The 27,463-nt window shown below is 39.5% G+C and overlaps 1 protein-coding gene and 1 long non-coding RNA gene across 2 annotated transcripts in view; one reads left to right on the top strand and one right to left on the bottom strand.

The window, feature by feature from the left end:
• PCDH7 (protocadherin 7) overlaps window positions 1-27,463 on the top strand; it is a gene marked incomplete at its 5' end in the record, with an annotated part of 396,951 nt that overhangs the window by 275,772 nt on the left and 93,716 nt on the right. The window lies entirely within an intron of this gene.
• On the bottom strand, window positions 51-17,375 carry LOC114818239. The gene is made up of 3 exons (XR_003766081.2): window positions 17,286-17,375; window positions 2,975-3,100; window positions 51-316 (listed from the first exon to the last, which is right to left on the bottom strand). It is a non-coding gene; the product is annotated as an uncharacterized LOC114818239 (long non-coding RNA).

Genomic DNA, 27,463 nt, shown 5'->3' with positions numbered 1-27,463 from the left:
CACATGGGAACAAAGTTGCAGGTAATTTAAAGTTCACCTCAGTGCCAACCTGATGTCCACCATTTTGACTGGGTTTAATTTATTTTTCAGCCCAAACAACATCTTGGGGCTCTCTGGGACATTTAAAGGGATTCAGCACATTCAAGTATCATTTCTTGGCAGAGTTACATGATGCTGCCCAAAAACAGACAGTGTCCTTTTGAAATGACAATAGGAATTGTCAGAGATAGCAACCTTTGGAGAAAAAAAGAACAGTGCAAAGAGAATGTCTGGAATGTTGCTGTTAAAGATCAACACTGGTCTGAGGGTTGTTAACCTGAAAATGAAGAAAAAAGCAAGACATTTAATAATGACATTTATTTGGCTGTAATTCAGAGTGCTTGATGCTCAATTACAAGAAAGCTAATAGCAGAAAGAATTTTAAAATGAGTCATTTTTCAGCTGCCCTATAGCGAAGCAACTCGTAAGAAACCTAGTGGTTTTCAGTATTAAGAAAGGAGTTCCACATTAGCTAGTTGAAGCGTCTGCCATTAGACATTGATTTTATCTCTAACGCAAAGGCTTTATGGCTAAAAACCCAAATGAGAATAAATTTAATTCTCTGATTTCCTAATGAGGTACAAAAAGCTTTTCAACTTGGAATGTGCAATGGATTCATTAGGGAGAGGGTGCTGTAGATAGTTTAAATGATATTAGAGGAAGATTGGTTATCTGAAAGGAATGATTCTCCAAAACTAGTTTTGTCTCCCTTTATCTCTCTCATGGCCCGAAACTGCTTGCCATGATATAAGTGACCTTGGCTATTTGTCATTAGAGAGCAAGCTGGTGTGTCTGAGTTCATGTTGATGATTGACCTGACTTACATAGACTTCTTTGTCATTTGTGTTTTTTTTTCCTATCCTCTTATCCTCTCCTCATGAAGTATTAGTTCCAACCTTGTGCCCTTGTCTTTTCTGTCAACAAATCGGAATGCAGAAACTCAGCAAACTACCAGTTGCTTTCTTCTGCAAATAAAGTCTAGCTATTCTGGATTCTACACTGAACTTCATAATGAAACACCAAGACTATGACAGTTGTATAATATAACCTCACAGTCTGTGGTGCGAACACCCGGATGAGGATTTCCATGGTGTTTTTATGCATTTTATTGACATAATAAGTAAAGATATCCCTGTCAAATGGATATATGAAAACACATAAAATGAGGCATGTAATACTTTGTTCCTATCCATCACGAATTGTAATGTAAATATTTATGCAAAAGAAAGTTAAAGCTCAATAAACAAAAGAACAGATCTCTAGGAACAAAGAACAAGCAATATGTGAATTTATCACAGAACTACAGGCTCAGTTCAGTGTCTTTCTATTAATCATATGATTTAATATCTTTTCCTGGTTAGATTAATAATGCCAAATACCACGGGACTGGTCTTTCTAATAAGAATAAATGAGAATTTGGTGTGTGTGAAATGCATGCCATTGTCCTATAAACCATTCCAGATTATCCAGGGCCAAACTCTACTGGTTTATTTTAGAATGAAATACTGAATTCTATACTTGTTCATGAGATTTAAAGCCAACCTGGCAGCAAACAATATTCATCAGTTGCCTTAGCATGAGCAAAGATTCCTTTGCTCGTGAATATTACATGAGTAAATTACTGTAAAGCAAATGTTTGCCTGTGTGGTGAATAACATATTTACACACTGTAATACTAGATTATATGTGTGTTGGGGTTTCGTAAGTCTTCATATGTAGTTTGAGAGAAGTACATTCTTTAAATTCCAAATGTTGCTTTTGAATAATTCCCCTTTAGAAAATGAATTCTGGGAATATTGGGATTTCCCAAGATAAGAAAAGAATCTGACACTTGTAAGTATGATGAATTAGGTGATGCAGATTTGAATGGCAGAACACCAGAACTTTAATTTAGTAGACAGGCCCCTGGGGAAGGTAGGGAAATATATGTCCCTGGCATGATTATCATTAGAGAGATAGCACGAAGGATCTGTTGGTGAAATCATTACTGCTTTAATGACATTTCAGTAAAGATTCAGAAGAATATCTATTTGTTTTCAAATGAGTCAAGAGAAATATGAGACTGTGTTCATTTTTAGCCAAGACCTGAGAGGAAGGATCATAGCTGGGGCTGGGTGAAAGAGGACATGTGATAAATATAATTTGTTGTATCATGAAAAATAAGCCAGTGGTAGAGCATTTAACAAGTGGTGGTAGTTATAATGTTTATTAAATACTAAATATGGTCACAACAATGGGAGACTTGTGATTCTGTGATTAAATGAACATTTCAGAGTTGAGGCAGGATAAAAGAAACCAATTTTTAAATATGCCAGTAGTATATGGCTTACTTATTTTAGGCGAATTGTTTACAACATTGTTTTAGTACCGGAAAGCATCAATGACATGCTCCTTTTTTCTGTAAGGCAAATGATATGGATGATGATTCAGGGAGGTCTGCATACCTGAAACTATCTGTGAGCAGGGAACATATCTACCAACTCTGTTGTCCTGTACTCTCCCAAGTGATTAGAACAGTGCTCTGCACACAGTAAGTACTCAAAATTATGATTAACTGATTGAATGAAAACAAGCAAAAGCTGACTGTGGAAAAGCTATCGAAGGAATAAACAGTACTATGCCAACCTGGACAGTGATTTCTCAAATTTGAAGCATTTATTATAGGTGTTCATTTAAATTTACTTTAGACACCCAAAGAGAGGTTTCAGCGGTGGCGTTACAGATGAACTGTGGAAGACAGTGGCATGACTAGGGCTCATAGCTGGCCTGTATGTATCCAAAATTTGCTGTTGGTCTGGCTTGGAAAGTTTGACCAAAACTAGAAGAAGAAAACCAAAAGATTGTGTAATTTGATATTTATCTTTTCTTAGATTCAAAGAATAGTGTAAGTGATTTTAGGAAGCAAAGATAGAAAAGTTCACAAGAGTACTACTACCTTTTCTTCTGCCACTGAAGACCTTGAGGAATTGAGATTCCACAAATGGCTGTGAAACATTATTGGTGGTGTTAAATGCCTCTTGCCCCAATCCACTTGCAACAGGTCCTCTAGCTACATCAGATGCTAGAATGGGGCAGATGAAGAAACTAATATTATATTCATTTGTTTTGATACTGTTAATATATTTTATTGTCTTTCCCCCCAGCTATATTATATATTCCTTGAAGACAGGAATCGTATCTACTTACTCTACTATTGTCTCCCAAGGTTTATATTAGTGCTCTGCACACAGTAAGGGCTCAATGCATTCTATTGGTAAATTGATACCGACTGATTGAGTGTTTTCTAGTGGTAGAAGAGATGGAATTGCCCCAGTACATGCTCGTTGTTCTCTTGGGTTTGGAGAAGATAAGGGGATTTTGTTCGTAGTGCTACAGCACTCATTCTGGAGTTTTCTGTACTGTCCCAGGGCACCCCTTAAATTCTGTAGGATGAGTTTTCAAGGGTAAGGCTGAAGCTATTTCTGAAGGATACCAAATGGAGGGCTCACAGTAGAGAGGTGAATGATTCTGCCCAGGTGGTTTTACAAGACAGCTAATAGTTTTTCACCACAAGAGGGTGACATTTTATTAATGGAATAGAAGTTTTTTGTATCCAAATAAAGAAAATCAATAGTTTAGTCCATGGATTGGTTATGCTGGGCCTGACTCATTTTGGTAGGTAGGAGTTATTTCCTGTATCAAAAACAGTTGCAATGAAGCTTTCCATTGATTTAAGAGCAGAGCTTTCCTTAACTTAATTAGAGATTGGGTAGTTTTATTATTCCAATATTTATTACATCTAATCATAAAACTTCATATTTTAGACCTTCAGCAGTTTTTATCTTTCTGAAAATTTGAAAATCCTAATTAACTTCATGAAACAAATGAAAAGGATTATCAAGCCACAGTGATAGGCAGATTAATGAAAAACTTTGTGGCAAATATTTATATATTTAGCTACTTTAGGCTTCTTCTTCTAACACCAGTTATCCAAATATTACATTGTATTTCCTGGAACTGTCGAAGGAACACACTCACTGAAGTTACTTAGAATTCTTGAACCGAGCAAGAGACTTAGAGGAGTATTAATCTGCCCATTATATTTTCCATCACATGTGCACTCCAAATCACCTTCCTATACTCTGTTTCAGGATCTGCTTTTTGTATTTCTGAATGCCTACTCCTAAGAAAGTGCTTGCCTTTGTTCTTTCCACATTATTTGTCTCTCTTCCTCCTGTTCCTTGGTTTGTTTTCTCTCAGCACTACTAGCAGAAATTTCAGAGTCCTCCCTATCCTAAATCCAATCCCCTGCACATCTCCCCGCTGCCTTCTCTTTGACTTCTTGGCTGACATTTAGTCCTTGAAAGATGAGATTTGCATGTTGTCTTCTGGTCGGGGACAAAATTGATGCTAGGTGAATTGACATGCCTGGGGATGAGTGAGACCTAGAGAAGCAACATTGCCTAGAGGATAGAGCATGGGCCTCGGATTAAGAAGGACTTGGGTTCTAAGGCTGGCTCTGCCACTTATCAGCTGTGTGACCTTGGACAAGGCACTTCACTTCTCTGGGCCTCAGTTCCCTAATCTGTAAAAGGGGGTGAAGACTTGTGAGCCCTATGTGGGACATGGACTGTGTCTGACCTGATTTCCTTGTATGCACCCCTGTGCCTAGTTCAGTGCTTGGAACATAGTTAGCACTTAACAAATACCATTTAAAAGAAAAAAAAAAGAGAATTGCTGGCATTTCATATTCACTCAGACTCAGTTTCAAGTGGCTCTAAATTTACTGAAAAACCACTGGCCTCTGCTATGTTAGCCAACACTGATGTTGGATCCTCACTGATCTTTTGGATCCTCAGCTCCTCCTTCCCCCTACTCCCCGCATCCCCCGCCCTGCTGGTGGCTCTTTCTCACAGCAGGGTTAAGGTGGCTGTGAGTCCAGAGTCCAGAGCCTCCCAGCTATCTCCAGGTGTAGAGCTGCTAATCAGAAGCTGAGGTGGTGTCCCGTTTGTGGGTTTACTCCTTCTATTAGCCAGCTGGTCTTGAGTTAGTAAATGAGCAGAGGGAACTTGACTGCTTTAATAAAAATGCAATTCAGGAGATGCGATCATTTTCCCACTCACTGGTCAGTTGTTTGAGCAATGCAGGTCTGTAAATCTCCTACAGTGAAATGCGTATGGGATTCATAAAAGGATTTAAATTGATTTCTAGCTTCTGATCATGTGCACAGGTTCCTCTCCAAATTGATTTCCCTGGGTTAGTTTGTTCTTCCGTTGACATCCCATTGGGTTCCTCATGTTTGAATGTTTCAGAGAGGTCTATATATTTTTAAACACACTAAGATTGCCTGATAATTCATTCCAAAATGAGGAGACCAAACCTCATGGTTACAGCTTGAAAAACATTAAAGGCCTGTATTTGTTTGACATACTTTGAGTTTGTTTTCCTTTAAAAAAGACCTTTTTTCTGTAATTGAAATTTAGCTTTGCCCAGCACCTTTCTTCCAAGTTTCACATACTCTGATAGATTAGCCCAGTGATAATGATAGCTAGAATTAGTATAGTGTTTATATTTTCCAAAATAATTTTACATCATGGTCTCACTTGAGCCTCACAACATCTCCGTGAATTGGTAGAGAAAGGAACTATTACTCCCAATTTATAGATGTGGAAACTGGGGCAGCACAGAGAGGTTAAGTGCCTGGCCCAAAATCACACAGTAAGCTTGGGTAAAACTGGAACAGAACCCAAATTATCTGACTGCTGGGCCAGCTTCTCTTTCCATTAGACCATACTGTTTCACAAGGAATGAAAGGGTTCTATTGAACAGGCCAGATGAGGTTCAGAGAAAGTACTGTTAGAGAAAGACATCCAGAAACTGTGGGCCCCCAGCCTAACCTTCAGATGGGCCAACTGGTAGCACTAATTTCTAGAGGTGATGAGTTTACTAGAGAGATGTATATTCTTACTTTGCTATATTTCATTTGTCCAAAGAACACCAGAACTTGAGGGAAAGAGGCACAGAGGTGAAAGCTGGATTTAAAGTGGTCCAAACTGGATTAGGGATCTATCTGTTGAGAATTAAGTATCTGTGGTGTCTGAAGCTTTTGTTTCATTGTATGCTGCCGAGCCAACTCTGTTGCACAGCGACTCCATGGACACATCTGTCCCACTCTCCATCTTCCATCATTCTGGTAATGCATCCATTGTGTTTTTTGGTAAAAATATGGAAGTGGTTTACCATTGCCTCCTTCCACATATTAAACTTGAGTCTCCGCCCTCAGCTCTCCCCTATGGTGCTGCTGCCCAGCATCGGTGAGTTTTGAATTGTAGTAAATTACCTTCCACTTTCTAGCCACCGGCCAAGCTAGGAATGGAATGGGTATGCCTCTGCTTGCCTCTCACTTCCCATAGCCGAGACTGGTAGAGTATTGGAAACTGTCCAGGTGTGATCCTGAGAGGGGGTCTGAATTTCTAGACTATTGAAAAGGTTTATTCCTTCTAGATACAAGCTTAAAATGGGCAGGGAACATGTCTGCTAATTCTGTTGTATTGTGTTCTCCCAAGCACTTACTACTGTGTTCTGTACGTACTAAGCTTAGCATCCATTCATTATTCCTTAGCATGTCCATAAGGTTTTAATTTTTTAATATATATTTTCCCCATGCATCCCACTCACTAGGGATTCTGTTTATAATTGAACATAAATTTTACTGAATGGTAAAGCAGGAGTAGTCGATAGAGCACTGGGAGCACTGGGCCTGGGAGTCAGAGCCATACGATTGAATGAATAAATGAGTTCCAATCTCAGCTCAGCCACTTGTCTGCTGTGTGACCTTAAGCAACTCACTTCCCTTCCCTGTGCTTCAGTTACCTCATCTGGAAAATGGGGATTGAGACTGAGCTCCAATTGAGACTGTGAGCCCTGCGTGGGACAGGGACTGTGTCTAACCCGATTTGGTTGTGTCCACCCCAGCATTTAGTACAGTACCTGGCACATAATAAGAGCTTAATAAATGCCATAATTATTATCAGTGCTTAGAACAGTGCTTGGCACATGGTAAGCATTTAACAAATACCGTTATTATTATTAATTATCTATTGGTATTTTGTTTTCTTTTAGGCAGTTCTGAAGGGAATTGTTACAGCAGTATTAGCATAGAATTAAAAAAAGCAGTTTGTACAGTGCTCTGCACATAGTAAGCGCTCAATAAATGCCATTGATTGATTGACAAAACTCTGTTTAAAAGCATTCTTCAGGTGACAGATTTGGAAAAAAGTAGAGCTTTTAGATCTGACTGAATCAGTATTCCAGAAAGAGCAAGTTCTCAGCAGAGAATTCGGGGAGTTGTTGGGGTGTTTTTATGGAAGAACACAAACTGTTACTAGGCTTGGGCAAGTGACTTAACCAATCTTGGCCTCAGTTTACTCATCTGTAAAATGGGGATAAAATACCTTTTCTCTTTACCTTGCAGATAATGAGTCCCATGGGGGACAGGGACTGTGGCCAATCTGATTATCTTGCACTTAGTATCTTGAATACTACACATAGTGTTTCATCATCCAAAATAAAGCCTTCACTAAAACTTAATATCCCAGTGATGCTATACAAACCAAGCTAAACAGATGTTGTGAACCAAACAGTCATATTTGAGTGCAAACTGTATGCAGAGCCCTGTGCTAACCACTTGCACTCATTGATTTAGTAGGCATGCTCCCTTCTCACAAGAAGTTTACAGTCTAGAGCTGTCCCTGTCCTATGAGAGTCTTCAATCAAAGGTAGACAGACCACCATAAATATCCAATAGTTTTTTTATCATCTGGGCACTTTTTGGACAAGACATTTTCAATGAAATGCCTCGTTCCAACCCAAACTGAAATGACAATTACCCAAGCTCTTTTTATTTGTGCTGCAGAAACTCTTCCCTTTATCTTATTTCCCCATCGAGACAAGCATCCAGACACAGAAGTAGGCGATACAAATACAGGTTCCACAAATCAAATTCAATAATGACATTAGATACAGACGTAAGGGCCAATGCTTTTTGGAAAGTAAAATATTCACGTCAAATAGAGTGAAAATTAGAGCTACAATTGATGCTCTACAGCCTGCGCCTTTGAGACCTTCCTGGAATTGATAAGACTCGGGGACTATTTTCATGGAGATGAGATTGGGGGCAGGGAGCAGTCAGGATTTAAAGTGGCCCAGGAAGTAGTTCATTGAGTATGAGCTGACTTCTAAAGGGAGTGGTCAGTGGAGCAGAGGGGATAAGAGACATAAAAGTCCACAATGCCATCATGAGAGTGAATTTGAGGTGTTTAGCCTTGTCTCTTGAGGGCAAATCCCTACAAAGATTTAGAATGCTAGAGAAAACAAAAGAGGCAGGAGAAGGTGACGCAAGAGTTCTAGGCATAGATGACTTTAAATTTGGCGTTCTGGATTGATCCAAGAATATTGAAGAGGAATGATTTTGGAGGTGAGGTGGATAAGAAGAAGGTAACACTTAGTCGTGTTTGATAAGCACTTTCTATGTGCCAGGCATGTTGTAAGCACTGGAGTGGATATAAGCAAATCAGATTGGACACAGTCCCTGCCCCTCATAGGGCTCACAGGGTCAATCTCCATTTTATAGATGAGGTAACAGGCATACAGAAGTGAAGTGACTTGGTCAAGGTCATACAGGAACATTTACCTCAATAGAACCGTATCAGAACCTAGGCAGGCCCAAATGACAGACAGGATAGGGAAAATGATATTGTACAGGTAGCAAGATTAAGTTGCAGAATATGGTACTAAATGAAAATGAGAGATTAATTTTCAGGATTTCATCCATGGATATATCAGTTGGAAGCATTACCTTCTAAAAGTGACGGGTATACTACAGAAGACATTTGCTATATTTCATTTCTTCAAAGAACAGCAGAACTTGACACAAAGAGGTACTGAGGCAGAAGCTGGATTTTAAGTGGCCCAAACTGGAATAGGGATACATCTATTGAGAAATGCCCTTGTGATGTTTAAAGCTCTGGCCTGTTGAAAAGGTTTATTCCTTCTGGATATAAGCTCATTCTGGGCAGGAATGTGTCTGCTAATTCTGTTGTATTGTACTCTCCCACTCGCTTAGTACAGTGCTCTGCACATAGCAAGCACTGGATAAAATTGATTGACATGGAGTTATCACCTTAACAGGATGTAGCGTCATTTCCTGCAGCAACTTTTAAATGAAGGCTAGCTGCTAATTTTGCTTACTGGTACTCTTTATTTCAAGCATTTTAGAGAAGAATTTAACAGAAGATGTTCTCTTAAGAAATGGTAATCCTGTGTATAACAATGGTGACATTCATTAAGTTCTTGGCTAAGGTAATGCAACTTGTGATTTCAAATTATTTTCCTCTCAAGTGGTATCCAGGAGCTAGAGATTGATAGGTTAATATAAACTATCACAGAATGTTCTAAGATGTGGATTCACATGTAGGCCATCTTTGCACTTAGCATCTTGTAAAGGATTTTGTTTTTAATTTTCAACTCTCAAATGCTAAACAAAATGGCTATTAGTGTACAAACAGTGTTGGGAGAATGGCTTGTTTCTTAATGCGGTTCTAGGAAGTGTTGGAAGGAATCCAAACCCAAAAGAAGATCACAGGCATTTGAAGATTTTCTGCTGAAATGTTTGAGAGCCAGTCAACTGGGAATCTAGGTTCTGTTCTTTCTTACTTATCAAAAATTGTAGTAAAATTGCCTTAAGCGGGTAATCTACTAAGTATCAGAAATGACTACTAGCATGTTAGAGATGATATAAAACATTCAGTGTGCCTCTTGGTAAATAGGAACATCAGATTTTTCTCTTTCCTCCTTCTCTACTTTGAAAAATAAATCTCTTTTTCTGATTCCCCTCTCCAAATAAATATTTTACTCATCTTTTATTTCTGGCTTCCAATTTCAGAGGATTTTAAAAGCAAGATTCAGACTCTAAAAAGCATGATCTGCACTACCGTCTTAAAAGGTAAATTGTCCATATGTCCCTAATTTCTTAGGTAGTCCCTGGCAATTTTAGAAAATTAAATCAATATCATAGAATCAGGCTGTCCTGCTAAAGCAGTCAGGCCACTATGGGCTACCCAACCACCCATTTCTCATCCTCACTGAAAATGCTAACGCAACCATGGTTAGGTTGGAGTCTGGTTAGAACCTGCTCAGATTCTGGGACTTGCTATAGAATGTCCCAGAATATTGAGACACAGGAAAGTTAAGTGACTTGCCCAAGGTAGCACAGCAGGTAAGTGTCACAGCCAGGATTAGAATCTGTCTCCTGACTTCTGGTCCTGTACTCTTTCCAGTAGGCCATGCCATGATCTCCAGATAATATAGTCAGACAATGTAGAATGCTTGTTGAAGAAAAAAAGAATCTTGCCCCACATTTTCCTCTTCCACTAGTGGTTTAATTGATGTTTGAGGAAGCTGTGCTATTCAGAACTGAGTATTGTTGGATAACCATTAATATTCATTCATTTATTCATTCAACTGTATATATCAAGCCCTTACTCTATACAGAGCATTGTACTAAGCACTTGGGAAAGTACAGTACAGCAATGAATAGTGACATTGCCTGCTCATAAGCAGCTAACAGTCTAGAGTGGGTGAGTCAGGTATCAATACAAATAAATACAATTACAGATATGTACATTTGTGCTTTGGGACTGGGAAGGGGGAAGAGCCAAGGAAGCACGTCAGAGCAATGCAGAAGGGAGTGGGAGATGAGGAAAAGTGGGGGTTATCCTTGGAAGGCCTCTTGGAGGAGATATGCCTTCAATATGGCTTTGATGTGAGGGAAAGTAGTTGTCTCTTGGATTAGAGGAGGGAGGGCATTCCAGGCCAGAGGCAGAATGTGAGCTAGGGGCCTGTAGCGAGATAGACGAGATAAAGGCACAGTGAGAAGGTTAACAGTAGAGGAGCGAAATGTGCAAGGATGGGTTGTAGAAGGAGAGAAGCGAGGTGAGTTAGGAGAAGCCAATGTGAGTGAGTGTTTAAAGCCCAAGAAGAGAGGATTTTGTTTGATATGGAACAGGAAGGAGAATCGCTGGAGTTTTTGGAAGAGTGGGGTGATATGTCCAAAACCCTTTTTTTTGTAGAAAAATGATCTGGGCAACAGAGTGAAGTATGGATTGAAATGGGGAGAGACAAGGAGGTTGGGAGGTCAGCAAGGAGACGGATATAGTCATCCAGGTGGGATAAGATGAGTGATTATATTAATGTGGTAGCAGTAATCACATAGTTAATTGTCTATTTTAACTCACATTGAGAAGCACTATTTCCTAGTGATAAGAGTATATTGGGTGTCATATGGTCTGGGATGTCATCCTGGTTCTGCCATCTGCCTGCTGTGTGACTTCGGGCAAGTCACTTAACTTTTCTGTGCCTCAGTTTCCTCATCTAATTGGGGATTTAAAACCTGTTCTAACATTCTACTTAGACTGTGATTCCCATGCAGGAAAGAGACTGGGTCCGGTCTGATTATTTTTTTTATCTACTCTAAGGCTTAGTTCAGAGCTTGGCACCTAAGGGTGCTTAACAAATACTATTATAATTATTTTCATCGTTATTATTGGGGCTTTGGAGTCTCTTGTAGTGTGACAACAGCTTTTGTAAAAGCCCAAATAGTACTACATTGATTTTAACCAGTTTTTATTGTTTGTAGAGTTCCTACTGAATAGCGTGTTCAATCCATTAGAAACGAGCATGCTTTTGTAGCATCAAAAGGGAGGGGGTTTTTTTCCACCCCCGTTTCTTACAGTGCAGAACAGTTAACAAAGCTTAAACAGATCACCTTTGGTTGTTTCTAACTTTTTCCATGTCTAGTAGAAATCACCAGTGATCCTTTGCTTCATTTGAATCACCTTTTCTAAATGTCATTGCTGTTTAATTGGGCACTGTTTGATGAGTTTCGGGATGACAGTTTCATCTTTCACATATGAGACCTGATTGGTTTCATTTTGATATAGTAGAGGAACAACAGAACTACTCTGATCTATCACTTGAGAGACAACAATGAAACCAACAGCCTAGGCAGCTGAGATAACAGCAGTCAGTTTATCAAAATAAGCATACTGTTAAGGCGTGCCTACCCAAATTGGTGAATGAATCATGGAACTGACAGATGCTACTGTGAAATTGTATGAAGGGATTTATCCATGAAAGAACTTTCATGGATTTCCCTTGAAACTGCAAGGGTGTGTGTCTCAACAGAATTGTGAATCATTTCATCCCTTTCCCACAGCCCAACTCTTTTTCAGTTGATCAGTGATATTTATTCAGCACTTTCTATATGCAAGAACACTGTATTAGGCACTTAGAAAAGTACGGTGCAACAGAGTTGGAAGACACACTCCCTGTGCACAAGGAGCTTACAGTCTACAGAGGGAAGAGACATTAAAACAAATTACAAATTGGGTTGCTCCCTTTTGACATTTGGTAAAAACTTATGCCTGTGGATAGTATTGTTTATGCTGTGAACCTCTTCTTTTAAGCAGTCACTTTATAAGAGTGTATGGGGGAAATGGATTAGGGGAAGGAATGTAGTAAAATGGATGAGTGTCGGGCTTTAAGACAGACCAAAAACTTGTGTTTTTGTCTGGGCACCACCATTGGCCTACTGTGTGACTGTGGGCAAATCACTTAATCTTTCTGTTCCTCAGTTTCCTAATCTACAAAATGGGGATCCTGCTCATGTCAGAAGGTTGTGTGAGGGCAAAATTCTAGTAATGCAAGATTGTTTGGGGAAAACAATCACTTTCTTATGTTTTAATAGCATTATTATTTTTTTTTATATTGGGATTTTCCCTGAGGTTGGATCCTTAGGATTGAGCAGTTGCAAGGATAGAGGAGATGTCCTCTAAACTGTAAACTCCCTGTGGGCAGGGATGTTACCTACCAACTCTACTGTATTTCCCCTCCAAACACTTAGTACACTGCTCTGCAGATAGTAAGTGGTCAATAAATAATAGTGATTGATCGATTGGAGGCCTTGCCCTTTCCTGAAGGAGCAGCTGCCTAACAATCTGATTGCCTTCCTTTAGCTTCCCATCTCTGGGAGCTGTTCCTTTAACATAGTCTTCTGTAGGAAGCAAGGTGGAAGAAGAGTGGAAGGTTGGGCTACCTGGAGTTGGGGGAGGCTGACAGAGGGGCAGATAGTAAGCCATAGAACCAGTAAGAGCTCTGGGTGAAAAGCCATGACATCAGGTTCAGGCTCAGGTTTAACCTGAATGAAAGGGGAAAAACCACATAGGTCTTGAGTATAAATACAGGCAAAATCCATGCCCTATTGATGCATTTGGTATTATAACTGGATTTTTGGGAAGTAGTTCTGGATGATTAGTAGAAGATGCTTTACAAATCTATCACTTTAAAGGGGCATGCATGTGGAAGCCTTAAAATCATTTCTTTATTCATAAACACCAGTAAATATCAAGAGTAATTCAGGGTGTTTTCTGCCATCCTTATTGGCAAAGTGCCCTTTGACTTGTTTCTAGTAGAAACAGAATCTCTACTGTATAAAACCACGGGTAGTAAGCTCACTATGGGCAGGGAGTGTATCTGTTTATTGGTGTATTATACTTTCCCAAGTGGTTAGTACAGAGTTCTGCCCACAGTAAGTGTTCTAAAAATACCATTGAATGAATGAATGAATGAATGAATGAATGAATGAATGAATGAAACTGTTTAAAGTTCCAGTCTACCAATGCCCCATTGGGTGATCTTAATCTTTCTTTGCCAGAGTTGATGCATTTGCCAAATGAGGATAAAATACCTACTCTCCCTAACTCACAGAATATGAGCCCTGTGTTGTGAAGGGTCTGTGGCTGATCTACTGGAGTTCTTTGCACATAATAAGCATTTAATGAATAACAAAATGATAACAGGCATTTTTTCTAGAGAATATTCTTTTGAAATCCAAATTATGGAGGCAGAAGGTGAATTTGTAACTCAAAAACCATTATTCAAGTAGGCTCACCGTCACCACGTTATCTAACAGGGATTTAGGTGTCATAGACTAAAACAATTCTCCATAAGCCTAATTCAAGTTGCAAAGCGATATCATTTATATTCAATTTTTGAGATATGTGCTAATCTTTTCACAACTAAATACAATACAGTTTATTCTGTGGTAATCTGAAGATGTCAGGGGCTGAACAGATGTAAGAAAAAATTGAACAAATCCTTGTCACCTGCATAACCGTCCCCATGGTGGGTTCTGACTCTGAAGCAGTCTCTTGTGGATTTAATTTACCTTTATGATTGCCTCTGCCCAGAACAGCTAATTAAGCAGGGTGGCAGAAGTTTTGTAATTTGTCACAGGTGCTAATAATTTCCATAGGTAGCTTAATGAGCTGCAAGCCCTTTCCTATTTCTTTTAAAATGGGCCAGCTCTGACAACGTTTAACACCTTGTTTTTTTCTACTTTTAAACGCTAATGATATTAACATACATTTGCACAGCAGGGACTTAAAAACCTGAAGCATCGCAATTTTTTTTACTTTACACATTAGACTAATTGAAAAATCCTACTCAATATAGAGAAATCACTTAGGATTGAAACATGGTCTCATTTGAATATTTGGGAGGATGTTGATATCATTGTTCGTATATTAGGCTGACTGTCATTTAGTGGAAATTGAGAGATTCTGCTATTTCCCTCTTGCCAACATAAAGGGGGGAGGGCGTGGGGCCGTAGTTGAGGATATCCTTCATCAACTCCCAGATAGCTATGAGACTTCCATTGACTCTATACCAGGCATCCACTCGCCCAGTTATGCAAGTCCAAGTATGTGAAGTGAACAAAAGCGGCCATGGTCAGTGTAGGGTAGGCTAATCAGTTTAGGCAAGACTATCCCAATGACATGCCATTTGTTAACTTTTTATAAACTGATCTAGAGCTGTGTACAGAATTCCAGGTTACACAGCTAACCTACCGTATATGGATATAAGTAGCTTTGTATCAATCACTGTCCCTTTGGAAGACAACATTTTCAATTGTGATGCTATCCACTTCTACGTGGCTGCGAGGGCAGACTTGGGCTCAGAAACATTTCTTATTTCTTCAGTATCCCTGCCATTTCTGGAATTTGGTCCTTTTGCAATCCCCTCTTCTGATGTGTTGAAACAATAATGGAGCTGATGGTAATGAGCTGATCACTAACCCTGTCTATCAGATTTCAAGATGCTCAGACAAGAATCTCTGATAATATTTTTGATCATTTGATGATATTTAAAAATAATAATAATGATAATGATTGTGGTATTTGTTAAACGCTTACTGTGTGCCAAGCACAGTAGTAGGTATAAGAAAATCAGGTCCCACATGGGGTTCACAAGTAGAGAGAGAACAGTTATTGAATCCCCATTTTGTAGATGAGAAAAATGATGCACAGAAAAGTGAAGTGAATTAATTGCCCAAGGTCACAAAGCAGGTAAGTAGAGGGGATTAAAACCCAGGTCCTCTGACTCTCAGACCCATGCTAAGCCACATTGTTCCTCAATTCCGCATGGGGATCACAGTCTACGTAGGAGGAAGAACCTGTATTGACTTTGTATTTTACAAATGAGGAAATGGAGGCACAGAAGAACTTGAGTGATTTTCCCAAGGTCACATAGCAGGCAGAGGGTTGACTTGGAATTAGAAACCGCATTCTCTGATTTTTCCGGGCATGAATCCCATTTACCGTGAACAGAGCACTGTATTAAGGAATGGGAGAGTACAATAGGAAGGATTTGGTAGACTTGATCCCTGACCTCCAGGAGCTTACAGACTAAAATCTATTTGCTCTGAAAAGGAAACCTCTCTCCTGAAGGGAGGCTCCATCTTTCTTTGTGGACATCTATGGGAAGAATTATTTCAGAGGAGAAATCAAAGTTCTATTCGGGTAACTCATGGGGAATAAGGGCAGTTCCTTCGGCCCACTCCCGTTCTGCTCATTGCTGATCGATATCATGTGAAGCAATGGTTAACCTGTTTTGTACATGTCAAAGGCCAATTAAAACCACAGGTAAGACCTGGGAGTGTGACATACGTATTACCCTACCCTGTTGAAGGTAAATAAAAGGGACATTTTCAACGGTCATGAAATCATGACAAAAATTTAAGGAGGGCACCAGTGTTGAATGTCCTATGCCAGGGAGAAAGGTAGGTGGGGGCCTGTCTGATGGGCAGATAGACATATTGAATGTTTTGTTGGATAGTTTGCTTGCAATACTGAATTCCCAATTTCCTCGAGATTTGGAGGGATAACATTTCTATCACTCTAGTCATAGATTCACTAGTAAGAATGCCAGTACTAATGCTATTTTTTGCAGTTATTTAGTGTGCTTACACCTAAGTTTTCCATCAGAAGAGTAGTCAGGCTTGACTCCTAAGTAAAAAGAAAAGTATTCCTCATATTCAAAAACAAGTTCCAAGATTAATGGTGGTTAGCCATGTCGTGCGTTCTTTCAAACTTTGTTGTAATTTCTGTTTCTTCTAAATGACTGACTTGGATTAAGAGCAATTTAGAAAAAACTCTGAATGTTTTAGTTGATGCCAATTACTTGTGCCTTAGCGTTAGTAATTGAAAAGAACTAATTCATTTAGTAATGAATTCTATCTGCAACTGAAGGAGACAACCTTCACATTACAGAATTCAACCCCAGATCTTGTTTTTAAATATAAAGGTTGGGTGGGGCTCTAATATGCTATTATTAAATATAGAGATACGGTTTTATATATGTAGCAGTTTGGAGTTTTAGGCCTAATTTGCTGATTTCATATTAGGGAATTGTGCCTCATTACACTCTCAGCACAAAAATATGTCAGAAATTCTGCCCAATAATTCATCAGTATAATGTATCGAGCACTGTACTAAGCCCTTAGGGTCAATAGATCAGTGGTATTTATAGAGCGCTTACTATGTGGAGAGCACTGTGCTAAGTGCTTAGGAGAGTATGATAGAGTTTGGAAGACTGAAATAGAGTATGCTGACATACTCCCTGTCTTCAAGGATTAGTCCAGTGGAAGAGTTTACTTTCTACTGGAATAAGAAAATGTCGCTCAATAAATCAGGATGGCTGGGTTGAAATTTAGATACACTGCCGATGTGACAAAAATGACTTCTTAAATACCTCCTAGGGTGGCCACTGATGGTACCGGAGGATTCTGGGCACTCTTTGCTAGCTCAGAAATAACAGATACTACTAATAGTAATGATAAAAATAATGATTGTTGAACTTTTACCACATACCAAGCACTCTACCAACTGCTAGAGTAGATGTATGATAATCCTATCTATCACAGTCTCTGCTTCAGATGGAGTTTGTGTTCTTTTAGATTGTGTGCATCATGCAGGGTCTGCAGAGTAACATAATGATGTCATAGGAGCTGCTTCTGGAACTCCACAGAATCAGAAGCATGTTTCTGAGAGGGTAGGGAGGGGGGTGGAGATTCTGACTCCTCCCCCTGCTCTGCAGACACTTAGTTCTCCTCCCAAATCTCTATAAATACAGGTTCTATTTCCAAACTGCAGAATTTGGTGGCAGGAGATGAGGTGGTTGGTAGAAGGGCATTTAAAGTAAAAATACTGAACATATAAAAGGGTCTGGTACTATATTAGTACCAGAAAAGGGACCAATAATCTGCAAACCAAATTACTATCAAATTCCTAATGAAAATTGGTCAGAGAAAGCAGGTAAATAATGCTTCCAACCATCATCTTATATTACTTCTCTTTCTGAATCATTCACTTATTATTTTCCTCCAGTTAATTGAATGAATTTATTCTGCTATTTATGAAAACCTGTATGGCTATTTTCTCTGTTCAACATGGAATGATGTTATGGGTACTGCTTGTCAGAGAGCATTTTTGAATCAGAGAAGCTGGACAGGATTGATGAACAGATTGGACCTGTGCTTCTTTCTCTTACTTCAAAAGTCTGGATAAAATTTCCAACTAGCTACATCACCTTCCTTTTTGAATTCCTGAATATATCAAACTTAATAATGTCATTTGTTTATAGTTAACTGGATGTGTCAATTTATGCTCACTCTGAGAGGAATCCCATATGATACACACCCTCCTTGTAATTGTAGCCTATAATTATAACGTTTAAAGATGTTTATATTAAAGGATATTATGAAGGCATCTGAGGCCCAGGTTCCCTCTCACCACTTAAAAATATGTATTTCTTGAAGATGTAGTTTACCGGGGAGATCATTACCTTAAAAAATAGATAAACCAAATGTGTCTTCTTGTTAAAATGGCACAAAATAAATTTTACAGGGATTCTAAAGTAACATAAAAATTAAAATATGTCTGCTGTAGAATGCATGGCATTTCTGAAGTACAATGGGAAAGATTCAGAGTGTTGCCATGGTAATTGTTTTAAATCTTCAAAATCCAATAAATTGTCAGTTCTAGGCATCAGCATGATGACTGTTTTTTTATGCATCAGCCAAGAAATTTTTCATTACATGACTTCTTTTCCAAACTTTCAGCCCTTCATTTCCATCTCCTAGAGTTTAGGTCTTACCTTACTCCTTACGCCAATCCTTTTTCTCTCGGAGAGGCTGTTAACATTTCTCTCTTGGGATTTCACAGCTTCCCCTTTCTCCTCCCCGGTCCCTTCCCCTCTCCTTCTCCATAATCCTCAACTTCCTTTTCCTCATCTTCAACCTTTCACTCTCCCCACGAGAGCTCAGCATGCCATTCTAACTTCTGCTATTCCTTATTCGCCCCAGACACTGAATTCACTGACACTTTTCCCAATGACATTTTCATTCAGCCATATTTATTGAGGGCTTACCAGACACAAAACACTGTGCTAAGTGCTTGGGAGAGTTTATAGCTAAGGCAACTCTAAGGGGACTTCTGTGCCTTCTTCCTTCTTGACCTTCACTATGACACTGCATTTCAGGGAGTGCATTAGATTGAACAAATCTTCCGGTACCCACTTAATAATAATAATAATAATGATGTTGGTATTGGTTAAGCGCTTACTATGTGCAGAGCACTGTTCTAAGCACTGGGGTAGATACAAGGTAATCAGGTTGTCCCTCGTGAGGCTCACAGTCTTCATCCCCATTTTACAGTTGAGGTAACTGAGGCACAGAGAAGTTAAGTGACTTGCCCACAGTCACACAGCTGACAAGTGGCAGAACATGGATTCGAACCCATGACCCCTGACTCCCAAGCCTGTGCTCTTGCCACTGAGCCATGCTGCTTTTCTAAGAGTTTTGCTAGATGGTCAGAAAGATGAAGGGTACAAATTTTTTTTCAATATCATCTTCACACCAAAGAACAGAATGCAGAAAGGTGTATACATATATCCAAGTTTATTTTTTTTTTAGGACCATGGTAACATTTTAAAAAGAGAAGGAATCAATCAGTATTAAAAGCACAATTATACTAATTATTGTTTCCAGAGTGCCAGCAGCTTCTTAATTATTGTTTATAAAAATAATACATTAGCTTACTGCATCTTGAAAATGTTTTGTAAAACCTAGTGCCTTATTGTACACAATTTGATAGTTATTTATTAGAGATAGGGGAACCAGGGGCCAAAGATTCGTAGGCTCTCATCAAATCTACATGAAGTTGTAGACCATTTCCCATTCCTCCATTTTTGTTCCCACCTTGGGGTCTGGGTTTCGAAGCTTTCCAATCCCATTAACACTCATTATAGCTACCACCTCACTCCCGGCATACCGGGTATGCATAATTGCACCATCTGCTGAATGGAAACAGTGAGTCCACAGGGCAGAGCTTCTATCTTATCTGCGTACTGCTTGTATGTAACTGCAGATTCCCTGTCAGCATTTAAGAAATAATAGGTCTTCAAATGCAGTTGATCTCACCTCCCTAGTCAGCAGTTAGTTGTGGTGACATGAATCATGCATTCGAATGATACTTTGCACCTGTTACCCTTCATCAACAGACCTAGAAAAGCATACACAGAATTAATTGCACACAACACCCCAGTGATGTATATTCATTTTGCTGATAAAGAGATGGAGGCCCCAAGTTTAAGCAGCTTTTTGGGGAACAGAATTAGAATTTGGGGCACATATTCTCGGATGATGGAGGAGTCCCCTGAGGAAATAGAAATTTCCACATCCAAATAGGATGTATGGGGCTGAAATTTCTCCAGGAGAGGTTTTTTGGTTTGTTTTTCCTTTCTTAACTCAAGGTAATCAGTTTGGATAGAGTCCATGTCCCATATGGGGCTCACAATTAATCCCCATTTTACAGGCAAGGTAACTGAGGCACAGAAAAGTTAAATGACTTGCTCAAGGTCACACAGCATGCAAGTGTCAGAGTTTAGAACCCTGGTCCTTTTAACTCCCCGGTCCATACTTTAACCACTAGACCACACTGCTCCTGAAAGCCATCAGTTGGAGTACATATTGATCAATTCTCCAAGGTTTCTCCTGATGGGCTGAAGCTTTTACTTGACTGACAGTATTTATCCTAGGTTCCTGGTGGCCTTGAGCTTCCCCACTCCCTTTCAGCTTGCTTAGACTCCAAAAATGTTCCCGTCACACCCTTAGAGATAGAAGGATAGAGGAAAAAAGCCTGGGTGGAAGATTTCCCAAACCTCTTTCTCAGTAGCATGGCTACATTAGGATTATTCTGTGGGGTGAAGCAGGGCTAGTGGTGTATGGCCACTGCTCTCATTGGTATGGTCCTTGCCCTGCAAGTATTTTGGTGCCAAAATTTAGTTTTAGACCAGAGAGATTAATTTCCTAACCAGATTTTCTCATGAAATGCATTATTTCCCAATATATGCAGTGCCCGTACAACCATGACAAGTCTGTCACTTTAGTCTTGGGTAAGCCTGGATCCTACTTATATTCCCCAATCTTGTGGTGTGACTGATGTTTCAAACTTTATCCAAGAGCAGGTGACATACAAATTATTTTTGCAGCTGCTCTTATGAAAACATTGCATTAAAATCTGATTCTAGAAGCCAGGTTTCAACTGTATGATTAAGCTACAGCTAAATGACAAATATCTGACATCAGATAATCATTTAATGGGAGGAAAATGTGGCGGTTATTATTTTAAGTCATTTTTTTTTTTTTAGTTCTTTGAGGGGGTTGAAGGCTTCTGTTGGCATTTAAATAATTTCAGCATGTTTGTGTGTAATTATTTTTGGCAGGTTTCACAGAGTGTTTATGATAGTGATAAGTGGGTTTTGGCAGCCTTCCTCAGATATTTGTAAGAGTAGTAAGTGGACTTTAGACTTGTAATTTACTTTCCAACACAGCCAAAATGTACTCATTATGCTGTAGAAACTGCTGTGTGCTTCCTCCTTTACATTCTATTTCTATATTTTGTTTTCTTTGAAACCAATCAGAAAGTGTCAAAACCTTCAAAAGCATTTGCATTACTAAATACACTTTGTTATTGTGATTACTGCATTTGTTAATGCACTACTTTAATTAATATTGTTATCATTATTATACTTATCATTTGTTCATTAAGCAAAGGTGGTTAGCAAATTATAGTTTTAAGTAAAAAGCTATTAACATAGTTCATCTTCAAAATACGCCTCAAATGGTATTTACCAACAGCCCTTTGGGCTCAGTGTCCACAATGGAACAGATCTGAAATCATCTTTTAGTTTTCAAAGGCCTGGAAAGTGGTGGGAAGCCCATTGTTGATTGATTATGATATTTGTTAGGCACTTACTGTGTGCCAAGTACTGTTCTAAGCATTGGGGTAGATACACCTTAATGAGGTTGGAAACAGTTCCTGACACTCATTAGACTCACAGTCTAAGTAGGAAGGTGAACAGGCATTTAATCCCATTTTTAAAGATGAAGAAACTGAGTCCCAGAGAAGGTAAACGCCGGGCCCAAGGACACACAGGAGACAAGTAGCAGGGCAGGGATTAGAACCAGATCCTCTGAAACCAAGGGCTAGATTCTTTCCTCAAAGTCACACTCCTTCATTGCTGACCAAAGAGAATATTTCAGTCATTATGATGGTGTTTCCCATCGAGAATGACAGATGAAGATCAGCCCCATGACATCAGTATGGAGAACCTATCCAGATGAATAAATGATAATGATGGTGATAGCACCACTAATACTCACTCAACCTCATCGGCCATGTAGCCACTGAGGCAGAGAACACAATGAGTGAATATGTAGGCAGGGATGCAGCATACTGTGAAGGACTGGATCCAAAGCATATTTATTGCAAGAACATCTCCTCCAAGATACCTTCCCTGACTAAGCCCTCGTTTCCTCCTCTTCCTTGGCCCTTGGACTTGGATTTGCCCCTTTTATTCACTCTTCCCTCAGCCCCACAGCACTTATGTACACATCTGTAATTTATTTATTTACATTAACATCTGTCTCCCCCTCTAGACTGTAAGCTAGTTGTGGGCAGGGAATGTGTCTATCAAACCTGTTGTATTGTCCCAAGTGCTTAGTATGGTGTAAGTACTCAAAAAAATATGATTGACCCATTTTTAGCTAAGATGACCGATGCTGCTTCAGAGATCAGTGACCCTGTAGGTGGTTACTAGGTAGCCACTGTGGTCTTTACAAGTCACATTAATCAGCTGTTTTTCAGGATTCCTTCTGGGCCTATGCACCTGGGAGATATTTTTAAATCAAAAATCTTCATCACTGGTGACCTATTAGCAAGGAGTAGATTCTGGCTTCCTGTTTTCCAGAACCATACCATTTCAACTGAACAAATAGAAGAAAGGAAAAATGCAACAGTCTTATTCCAGAAGAAGATCTGAGGAGGAGAGTGGCATACTAGAAAAGGCCTGGGCCCGGGGATCAATGGACCCGGGATCTAATCCTGGCTCTGCTATTTGCTTGCTGTGTGAATTTGGGCAAATCATTTAATTTCTCTGTGCCTCAGTTTCCTCATCTTAATATATGGATTCAATACCTGCTTTACCTGCTACTTAGACTGTGAGTCCTATGTAGGAAGAGGACTGTGTCCAACCTGATTATCCCAGTGCTCAAAAAAGAGCTTGACACATAGTAAGTGTTTAACAAATACCAAACTGCAACCGCCCCCCCACAAAAAACAAAAAAAAAACAAAAAAAATGACTAAACTGATTGTTTCAGCCAACCTATGTTTAGGCCAAATATCCCAGCTTTTTGAATTTATTGATCACCCCTTATAAGAACCACCATGGGTTTGTAAACATTTCCAGTGATTAGTCTGTCTGTCTGGTCATTGTCATAAAGCTTAAGTACAATTTGTTTTGAAAGTAACCATTCAGAACCTGTTGGTATGGTAGAGTACTGATGCCCACAGAATAAGTTATTTAAAATTTTCTTGTAATAGTGGTCCAAGATGAGGAGAGGAAAGTCAAGGACACATTGGGTTTAGCGTAAAAGAATGTTGATAGCTTTCAAGGTGGAGAGAGTATTTGTTATGGTTGTCAGGAAAGAAAATGAGGGAAAAACACAGAGAAAACATGACTGTTAGAAAAGGAAAGTAACAATGGAACAAGATAAATAAAGGAGGTTGATGATCTTAGAGAAAAAAGAAAAATAGCAAGTGGAAGATCAGGATTGTGCTAAACTAGGAAGGTAAGCAGCACTCTAAACAATGCTAAGAAAGTAGTGAGTAACTTGGCTTAACTGCACTCAATTCTGCCCCTGCTACTTATCCTCTCTTCTCTCCCACCACTCCCCAGCTTGTAGCTTCATTCCGCTAAAGTCAGTTGACTTTTTATCACTCATTTTCTTCTCATTCAGTGTTGAACCCATGCTCACACCCAACCTTTTGCCTGGAACTTCATATCTCACTTTCAATCAATCAGTCAATGGTATTTATTGAGTACTTACTGTGTGCAATCAATCAAGCAAGCAATCACATTTATTGAGTGCTTACTGTGTGCAAAGCACTATACTGAGGGCTTGGGAGAGGGTTGGTGGATAGGTTACTTGCCCACAGTGAGCTCTACAATCTAGAGGGGGGCACAGACAAATAAATTACAGATATTTACATAAGTGATGTGGAGCTGAGGGGGTGGTGAATAAAGAGTGCAAATCATAAGTTCAAGGGTGACACAGAAAGGAATGGGAGAAGAGGGAATGAGGGCTTAGTTGTGAATGGCCTTTTGGAGGAAATGATCCTTTAATAAGTCTTTGAAGGTGGGGAGAGTGATATCTATTGCCAATTTGTACATTGCAAGTGCTTAGTACTCTGCATATAGTAAGCGCTCAATAAATACTATTGAATGAATGAATGAATTGTCAGATATGAAAAAGGAGGGTGTTCCAGGCCAGAGGTAAGACATGAGTTGGGGTCGGTAGTGAGTTAGATGAGATTGAGGTACAGCGAGTAGCTTGACATTAGAGGAGCATAGTATGCTGGTCGGATTGTAGTAGGAAATCAGAGAGGTAAGATAGGATGGGGCAAATGATTGCTTTAAAGCTGATGGTAAGGGGTTTCTGTTGTTGGGTAGGGATTGTCTCTATCTGTTGCCGAACTGTACATTCCAAGCACTTAGTACAGTGCTCTGAATACAGTAAGCACTCAATAAATACGATTGAATGAACAGGGTAGATGGACAACCGGGTGAGTACAATGCAGTAAAGATGGTAAGAACAGTCCCTTCCCACAAGGAGCTAAAGTCTACAGGGGGAGACTGACATTAAAAAATTATAGATGGCACAGTGTAAGGATATTTACCTAAATGCTGTGGGGCTGGGGTGAATATCAAAGTATCTAAGGGCACAGACCCATCAGCAGATCTCACCTGATTTATCTCTCATCTTCCCACCAGATCTCTTGCAACTTTTATTTCAGCATTTTCAATCAATCAGTTAATCAATCAATGATAGTTGAGCCCTTCATGTGTGCAGCAGACTGATTTAGGTGTTTGGGAAAGTACAATATAACAGAGTCTATAGATGCATTCCCTTCCTTCAGGCAGCTTACAGTCTCTGGAGGGCACAGACATTAAAATATATTAAGGATAAGGGAAATAGTAGAATATAAGAATATTTGCATAAAGATTGTGAGACTGGAGTATCAAAGTGCTTAAGTGATTTTGTCACCTAAGCATTTGGTTATTCACCCAGCCCCTGTAGCATTCAAGTAGAGGTATTTAAACTCAATTACTTCCCCATCTCCATTTCATTTTAGTACCTATCTTCCCCCACTAGATTGTTAGCACCTTGTGGGCAGGAATAATGTCTAATTCTATTATATTGAACTCCCCCTGCCCCCCAAAGAGCTTAGTTCAGGGCTGTAGGGCGGGTAGGAGCTCATGAAGATGATGATAATAATGTTGATGGCATTTTCATCCATCACCTATTTCTCTTCTTGAACAAAACTATGATGTATCAGAAGTATTGCTTCACAGAGGAACTTAACTGATTGTTGAAAATAAATGACATATTCTCTCCATATACTAGTTTAACAGATATGACACATTCTCCACGTAAGACTCTCAGAGCTGAGAAGAAAGTTTTTGTTAAGGGTGGCACTCACCTTTCCTTCAGTCAGCATGTTTTGAAGGCATTAGATATTGGGTCAGTTTAACATTTCTGTTTTTGAGGGGTTGGGGGTGAGAGAGAGAGCTCTGATAATCTTCACCTGAGGAGAGAATCACAATCAAATTGTCTGGCTCCCATTGGATTCTTCTAGCCTGATTATAATATTATTGTTTCACAATATTGATAGGAAGAATTTAGCAGATAAAGTTAGGAAGGTACTATTTCATTTTTCTTCACTCAGAGCTTTCCTACTCAGAGCAATTTAAAGAGCACGCTCCTTGTTTAGCATGTCGAAATTCAGTCACCACTAATTACTGTGGTTGCAATTTCCAGCTTGACAAGTGGAAATCAAACCACAGTCTCTCTTGAGTGCTACAAATCGGTGCAATGCAGAATCCATATATACTGAAGGAGCACAGGGCAAGTTAAATAATCTCCTAACTTGAATAAAGCTGATTCCCAAATAAAGTAATAGCCCTGAAGTCAGCTGTCATTTCAGGTTGCATTTGCTTGGTTTGTCGTGGAGATCTCAGCACAAACCCCACAAATAAGCTGTTAATATTTACTTAGGTCGCATTTGTTTCTAATCAAGATTCTCAGTCATGTTTGAGAAGATATAGAAATGTCAAGCTGAGATTTCAGATTTTTAAAAAATGAAAGATAATGCGCCCCCCCCTCCTTTTTTTTTAAAAATCCATTTGAACTGAAACCTCTTTCTGTGGCAAGAATACATGAATATCTAATGGGGGAAGAGTCCGTGAAAACCCTTCCATTCATGAAAAAGAGTACATGAGCTTGAGAGAGAAGAGAGGCTCAACTAGGAAGCCATGATCCAATAGAAGGATGAGAAAAAATTCATCAGAAAGCTAATCATTTGCAAAAACGTTAGGTTCTTTCTATTGGGGGACACTAGTTTTCCTGGTCAACAAAATAAGTCACAGCCACAGGGCACTGAGTAGGCAGCCTCACTCTAAGCCCCTTTGAAATCTCAATGGATTCAGTTTACAGAAGCTAGGCAGTTTTTGTCTGAAATGAGTCAGGGATTAGCATTTCAGACAGATCATTTATTTGATAATTCCCAAATTCAACAGAACAGATACAGAAAGGAACATTTTGTTGTTACAAGGATTGACCACACCCTAGTTTTCCCATCTCAGGATAGCACCTGCAGAGTTTCCAGTACTCTACCAGTCTTGACTGCAGGAGGGAGAGTCAAGTAGAAGTATAACCACTTCCTTCCTAGCTTGGGCAGTGGCTAGCAAGTGGAAGGCCATCTGCTACAAGTCAAAACTCCCTGGTGCTGGACAGCAGTGGCATGGGAGAGAATCGAGGGTGGAGACTCAAGTTTACTGCACAGAAGGAGGCAATGGTAAACCACTTCTGTATTTTTAAAAGAAAACTCTATGGATTCACTATCGTAACGATTGCAGATGGAGTTGGGGTGTTCTGGGAGAGATGTATCCATGGACTCACTGTGGGTTGGAGATGACTCAATGGCATAAGACAAGACACCCCAGTTTAAAGCCTGAGCATTTTGTCTGCCTTTGATGAAGTCTACTTAAGGTTGTAGACCTTTTTCATATCCAATGTTAAGATTGAGTAATTTCATCCATTTTGACAAGAATCTGTTCTCCCATGCCCTGTGGTATGGACAAGATCTTTTTGAAAGCATCCCCCAACTGCCTTAAATTTATGAAGTTCCAGAAAAGCTGGGAAGAAATGAAAACTTTCAAACCATTTCATAGAAGCCTAAACACAGGCCGTTTGGGGTTAAATTTGAGGCTGCTGGGTGGGGTAAAGCCCTGCCTACTGTTGTGTGATACCTGAGTATCTTGAAGCAATACTGGATGCACAAAAATGAACTTTTATCACAGATTACATTAGATAACATATTGGCCTGGAGGCATGAATTGGCAGACATAATAATGGGAAGGAATATC

The sequence above is a fragment of the Ornithorhynchus anatinus genome, chromosome 18, assembly GCF_004115215.2.
Source record: "Ornithorhynchus anatinus isolate Pmale09 chromosome 18, mOrnAna1.pri.v4, whole genome shotgun sequence".
NCBI lineage: Eukaryota > Metazoa > Chordata > Mammalia > Monotremata > Ornithorhynchidae > Ornithorhynchus > Ornithorhynchus anatinus.
The sequence above is the reverse complement of the archived record's forward strand: the minus strand, read 5'-3'. Positions and strand labels throughout refer to the sequence as shown.